This window comes from Poecilia formosa, unplaced genomic scaffold, assembly GCF_000485575.1.
Source record: "Poecilia formosa unplaced genomic scaffold, Poecilia_formosa-5.1.2 Scaffold564, whole genome shotgun sequence".
In the NCBI taxonomy this organism is placed as follows: Eukaryota; Metazoa; Chordata; class Actinopteri; order Cyprinodontiformes; family Poeciliidae; genus Poecilia; species Poecilia formosa.
Genome location: NW_006800503.1, coordinates 90,167 through 97,397, shown reverse-complemented (window position 1 = coordinate 97,397; position 7,231 = coordinate 90,167).

The window sequence follows — 7,231 nt, the reverse complement described above, 5'->3', positions numbered from 1 at the left end:
AGTGAAGATAATATTCAATTTACATGTACTTACCCTTGTAAGTGTTTATTATTCAATTTACAGAAATCCAAGTTTGTAACATTTAATTAATACAATCCTATAACCTTTTTTTTGGATGAGAAATATTAACAGAAGTGAACTGATAATGTCACAAAAACGTAATCAATTTCAGAAGTTTGGATTTCTCTTTTCTCATCCACACTGATGCTAAGACTTTTTCCCTGACATTGATTAGTATAATAAACTGATGCTCAGTTTATTATTCAAATGAGTTTAAAAAGTTTTCTATCAATGGAAATCAAGCAGATAACGTGTGGGAACAACACAGAACATAACTATATTATTATTGCTGTTGTTTGGTTATACCAAAGTGTCCACCACAGTTTCCTTTGTTCCTGACTAAAGGTCTCTACATAAAATCCAAATCTGTAACTGGGCTGATTCCAGCTAATTTAAGTCACACATTAACTCTAGAATAACTTCATGTTATGTTCTTCTATCATGTAAAATATCCAGTGGTTAACTAAGAATCACTCATCCGTTAAACTTTCCTATAATACACAAGCTAGCATTGAACAACACAGCCTTTCTGTTTCTGCTCAGAGGTTCATTAAGCTATCTTTGTTCATTTATATTTTTTATGTAATATTTAAAGTAGAAAGTGACATAAAACCAAATCACTATGAAAATCTGGGCCACCTATTTTTTAATTACTGTGAATCTCCTGTTTGAGACATACGATAGAGAAGATTGATTATGAGGACTTAAGATGCTTCTCCACTGGCAAGTTGCATTATAATCGCTTAATGTGAAGTTCTGCTTTACCCCAGTGGTAAGTGTCTCCATTAAAATGGATGTACTTAAGGGAGTGTGGGCAGTGTGGGTGGGCTGTGAGCATGTAGCAGCTGTGATCAACTCTCCCAGATGTTTGCAGGACACTCTGTAATGGAAAACTTCAAGGTTGTGGTGGACTCAAATAAGCCCAGATATTTCATTTTGTCTTTTAGAAATCCATTGACTTTACAGCAATTCCTCATACCGAACATGCGTGTAGTGACAGTGGAGAAATTTAACAGGAAGAAAACTCCAGCAGAACTAGAACCTGGCTCAAGATAAATGGCCATTTGTCACCACCGACTGGGGGTTTGAGAAGACAGAGCAGAATGCACAAGAAGAAACAGATGAACTGATGTAGGATTATTATGTTCATGAAAGTAAAAAGTTAATAGCAAAAGAAGGAAAAAAATCTGCTGATGCATTGTTGCATTATCTCAGCTGATGCCCTCCTCCAAGAAGGAATCAGTCAAACAGAACGCCAGACCAGATGTAGCCTCTGTGTAAGAAAGATAACCGAGAGAAAACAAAAAGTTAACAGCTAAACTAACAGAAAATAATGGAAACTGGAGAGTAGTAGAAGAAGAAAGCGAGAAAAACTACTCAGTAATAATTTGGAGCAAGCAATTGTTGCTATGTACTTGTGGAACAGGAGTGAATGCTTGCAGTCAGTGACTCAATGCAATCTGCTGGATTTCCTCAGACAGAAACCTTTTAATCTACCTTGAATAATTAATTTAGCTTATTGTATTGTTGATAACTAGGATCAACTGGAATGAATGAATTGAATTGAAATATGTATTGTAAAGTGACTTGAGATAACATCTTTTGTGAATTGGCATCATATAAATAAACTGAATTAAACTGAATTAAATCGCTGGCTCAAACTTAATTTTAAGGATTCACCAGGTGATTATTTTGCTAAACATAGAAATATGATTACCTTCTGGCACTTTATTTTTTTTATGTGCACTGCCACCTGGAGCACCAACCTGTTTGCCTGGTGATATTTATAAAAGTCTGGTTGATCCAAACCTTAAGCCTTTTGTAAAGTTTTTAAGCTTATGCAATATGTGGAGGTTTAAATGTTCTTTTTTTTCTAGAATCTAAGCTTTTGAAGAAAATCTGTGGTGGTTTATGTGGAGTCAGAAAATAGATTTTTCTTATAGGAGAGATGGAGTCATTCACTTTGTGAGTGTCCTCTACTGATTTGAGTAATGGCATCTAATTTTAATTGTGTCAGCTCATTCAACCTGTTGGAAATATCAACGCCCAAGTACAAGATGTTCCCAACTGTAATGGGATGGTTTAACTGAGATAAATACTTGAGACAGAAAATGTTTTGGATTCATTCTAATTAACAGAGAAGTCTGAAATGGTTGAAGCCTTATTCATAAAGATATCTGAAGAGAGGGGTTTGTATTTTTGAGAATGAGCAACACATACAACATGTCCCAAATTATGCAAGTCATATTTTTTCAGATTTTTGTAAATGGTCAATGCAAATGACGGTCAGTATAATTTTCAAGTCAAGAACCATTACAGTATACATCAAATTTTACTGAACAAACCTTCCAATGAGANAGTATAATTTTCAAGTCAAGAACCATTACAGTATACATCAAATTTTACTGAACAAACCTTCCAATGAGAGTGGTATTTTTTTCAAAAATAAAAAAACTCCAAAAATGCACTGTTCCAAATTGTTATGCACAGAAGATTTTCTAATTCAATTCTTGCATCCAATGAACTTGTGAGTTTGTGGATATCTTCTGCTTGAATGTCTTTGCAGGATGTCAGAATACCTTCCCAGAGCTGCTGTTTGATATGAACTGCATCCCACCCTCAGATCTTCTGCTTGAGGAAACTCCAAAGGTTCTCAATAGGGTTAAGGTCAGAGGAGGATGGTGACCAGACCATGAGATTCTCCCCTTTAATACCAACAGCCTGTCTGTTACACAGTCTTACCTTAGCTGGGCAGATCAATATGCAATGTGTACTGTATCAGACATGCATTAAAGATTTTATTTTACCTGAAAAGGCTTTTTACTAAATTGTAATCGTGTTAGCCACGCTAGCACCGAGTACAGTGTATCAGGCCTAGGCACACTCAAACATTTGCCAACAACAGAAATCACTGATTTCAAAAGTAACCCTCAAAACCATGAATGCCTGACTTACCCAGCCTTGCAAGAACAATAGGCAGCAGTGATCTTGTCCACAGCTATATTTATGCTGAGGGTGTGAGGATCTGCTGTTTTCCTCATTGACCGGTGTTATAGATCAACTGGTGGCTAAATCAACTGGTGGTGGCAGCTGGAAAAGACTGATGTTTCTGTGGGCGTGGCTTTTTAGGACCCCTTTACCGAACCATGAAGTAAACAATGCGATAAGTTTAAGAACTACAAATCTTTGCAAAAATACTATCCGATTCCGTAAAACAACCACTAAGATCTCGGGAATAACTAAATGGAAAGACTTCATTGGTCTAATATGGTATGTTGCCTTTTTTTTTTATTAAAGTTAATGTGCAAAACCATTACGCAGAACCTGTCCTGACTTAAGTGTTGCGTCAGAGGTTGAAACTCGTCAAAGGAAGATCGAAACAGATCTCGATGTGGCATGAGCAGATCTCAAAGCAAAGATTATTCCCTGAAAGCCGACATAAATGTTGAAGAGCCTTGGGATTAAAATAAAATGTTTAAAAAGATCGACTGGCTGTGTAGTTTTTCCACATATTCCTCATATTGTGATATTTCAAACAGATATCCACAGAAACTAAAGCAAAATCTTTTAAACTGTTTCTGTAATGCTACGCTTTATTTCCTAGCTCGTTTACAGAAGACATGGCTACCGCAGATCTATGTGGCAGTGTCATTTCTTCCTTATTGTTGATATTTTTTCTCGTAATTTAACTAAACGTCTTTATTCTTTTCATATAGTGAGCCTAATTCTCAACCATATGAGACATCGCTGAAAAAACAATTGTCTTATATACTTTTACATCAGAAACAGGTTAAAATCCTCACTCGAACTGAGATTCTGAAAGTGTCACCAGTTAATCCAGGTTTCCTTCCTAAAGCGCGGGGTGTCCGTTAGATTACAGTTGGACGACAATGACAGGTAGGAACATCAGACTCTAAGCTTTCGTCATAGTTTAGTGGCTAAAGCAGTGTTCTCAGAACTCAGCGACCGCTGGTACGAGTTTTGTTAGCATCGTCTGTATCCCTTTTTGGACCAGTTTATTTTATTGTCTAGAAAAATAAATAATATAATTAACTTGCTGCCAACATTTTGGAGGTAGTGTTGTTTAACAGGTTTGCCCGACAAACTTTAACTGTAAGAATATTGTCGGATTACGAAGTTGCACAGCTTTGCTTCTGCAGCCGAGTGAAGTCTTAAAGTGCAGACGAAATAACGTGGCTTCCATTAAATGAGCAATGAATTAGTTTGCATGATATTATAACTGTTTTTATTTATTGGTATGTTTGCAGAACATGTCAGTCAACATAAGACTGAAAATACATAAAATGATCGTCATTACTCTAACAATGTTGGGTGGTAGTACAGTCTCCTTTGAAGTGGGGTATATTTTAGTGACCTTTTAATGCATTCTTCAATGTTCCTTCATAGCATTATGATTTGAAGTGAAGAGCCCTTAGAGAAAGTAGAGATATTTTCATATCTGTTTATTTACGTTTGTCGCGTTTTGATCAGGAAACGACAAAGCCACCTAATTTTTTGCAAACATCTGCGTTGAGGACCCTGTTTGGCTGTCACTAGTTAATCTTCATGCTGCTCGTTCTGTTTTTAATTTTATTTCCCTTCGTCAACAACTTGCAAACTGTTTCCCAGTAGAGAACACAAGGACAAATACTGTAGATACGGCTCATAGTCTGTTGGTGGTATCTGACAGTATTGTCGGAACGTTTATTATTATAATTTCGGCTTGTCAATTTGGATATCACTGTCAACTACATTAGCTGTTAACTTTATATCATTTACATGAGATTTTATTACAGTACAACTTCTCGACATTACTTGATATTCCTTTCTATTTGGACACGTAAACACCACAAGCAACACCCTCAGGTATGTGAGCTAAATTTTATTAAATATGATGACAACCACCTCATTGTTTAGCGACACTTACTCTGGGTAGTAAATGTCGCTAAACAATGCGACACTTACTATTTACCTTTTACTTACCTGTAATGTAAGCAACTCGCTTAACAGGTACTTGATAGTCAATTCCAAGGTTTTTTTCTGATCAGTGCTGGTTACAAAAAGCAGAAACTCATGAGTTAGAATTATTGTATTCTGGTGAACCTGAAAGTGAATGGGATTGTGTTATTCATTGATCTGGTTATGCTCAAATGCGGTTTTCGAAGCGCAATGAATGCTGTTCTTTAGAAAATTGTTTTGAAACATAATTTTCACATGCAACATTAAACATATTTGCGTCAAATGGGATTTATAGTAAAGTTTTGCAAACGTTTTTTTCACGCAAGTAGCATTTTTCAACAGGCATCGACACAGCCACCTACAATTTAGAAACATCTGCGGTGCGCATAGGTTTCAACCAGTTGATTTAGCCACCAGTTGATCTATAACACCGGTAGCATTTCGCTGTGACGCGCACAATGTTGGAGGCATCGCGTGGCTCAAACATCTTTATGTCGTGCAAAAAAGATGATATGAACTTGTTGGTTCCCCTGTCCATTGTTGTGGCTGATATTTTTTGAAAATCCGGCAGAAATGCTACACTAATCGACTCAGAAATACTCTGCAGAGAGTCAATCGAAGTGAAAGACGCCATATTTACACATAGAAACTAAGCTCCGCGAGGCTTTGTTTGTGAGCCATGCAGGCTCGTGGGATTTTAGGGGACGTTTCTGGGCGGAGCTTGGTAAGGTCCATAGAAGCGGCCGACGAGTTGATTGGAGTCGTCCCAGCTTGAATTTACGCTTTTAAGCTTCCATATCTATCATGGTAATTCCGGGTGAGTTATTTTTAATTCTAAATGAACATCCTTATTGGACTATTATTTAAGTGCTATTCTCCTTCAAGATAAATATTCCTACCGCTAGAATAAATGCAATGTACATTATGCAGCAAAGGAAATTAGAAGACATATATCCATTATGGAGAGGATTTTATTTTTTTATTTATTTCTTTATTTAACCAGGTAAACCCGGTTGAGATCCAGATCTCATTTTCAAGAGGGACCTGGGCAGAAGTCTACAATACACAGCAACCTGATTGCATAAGCAATACTGAAGAATGACTGCTATCATTAACGATACATTGAAAATTCTTTGGTGTTTTCTATGACGTAAGAAAAACACTAAAATCTTAGAAAACAAAACTAGTATTTGGGAATCACTCAGGCAGGAAAACAGTAAGGTCTAAGTGAAAAATAAATCTCTTTCTGGTAATTAGGGTCTTTGTTCAAATGTTTAGGAAGACAGAAAGGGAGAGACTCCAGATGGTAACCACACGAGAACATCCTGTTTTGAGAGTGACTTTTGCTCTCTTTGCTCTCTGACCTTTGCTCTCTCTTTCTCTCTCTTTGGTTTTTAATAGGTCTTAAAGAAGGTAACAAAACCATCTAGACCATCCCATTTAAGTAATTTGAAACTGCTTAGAGATTTAGAAGGAGAGGACACACCTTCAATGCATATATTAACCCTTGTGCGTGCGAGGACTGAGGCAAACGTAGAGGACAATGGCAAATGATACAAGTTTTACATGTGCGGGGTCGGTTGGACCCCATTTCTACATAGAAGGGTTAAAATTAGGACGACACCTTAACAAAAGTCTCCACTTCACAGCAGCAAGCCGAATTGCTTTGTCTGCTCACCTTGGCTGTCTCCTCTTGCTCAGTAGTTCTTCAGAGAAAGGCAGACGCAGAGGCCTGTCAGTGTCTGTTGTATTTCATTACCTCTCTGCTTAAACCGCTACTCCGTGCTGAAGCAGAAACGATACAACGTTCAACGTTTTCCGTCATCTAACAAGTAGTAAGTCTACTCCACTTTATTCACCAAAAACAGTTCTGTAATCTGGAACGTTCGCTACGTTGAGCTCCAGTTAGCCGCCTTATCTCACTGTGCGAGAGGCAACTGCATCATGCGTCACTGGCAAAAGGTAAAAGGTAACAAGGTGACCGGTGTTAAGAAAATAAATTTAAAATATGCTAGTTGTAAAAACTTAACCATATGTTTGTTGTGTTCTGTGTAGTTATTTCTGAGGTTTTCTGTCCCTGTCCCTCTCCTGTCTTCCCTGTTGATTGCTTCCCAAGTGTGTCTCATTCCCTGATTACCCTCCTTGTGTATTTAAGTCCAGTCCAGTTTTTACTGGAACATAGTCAACTAGATTTAAATGAACTTAGCTAAGG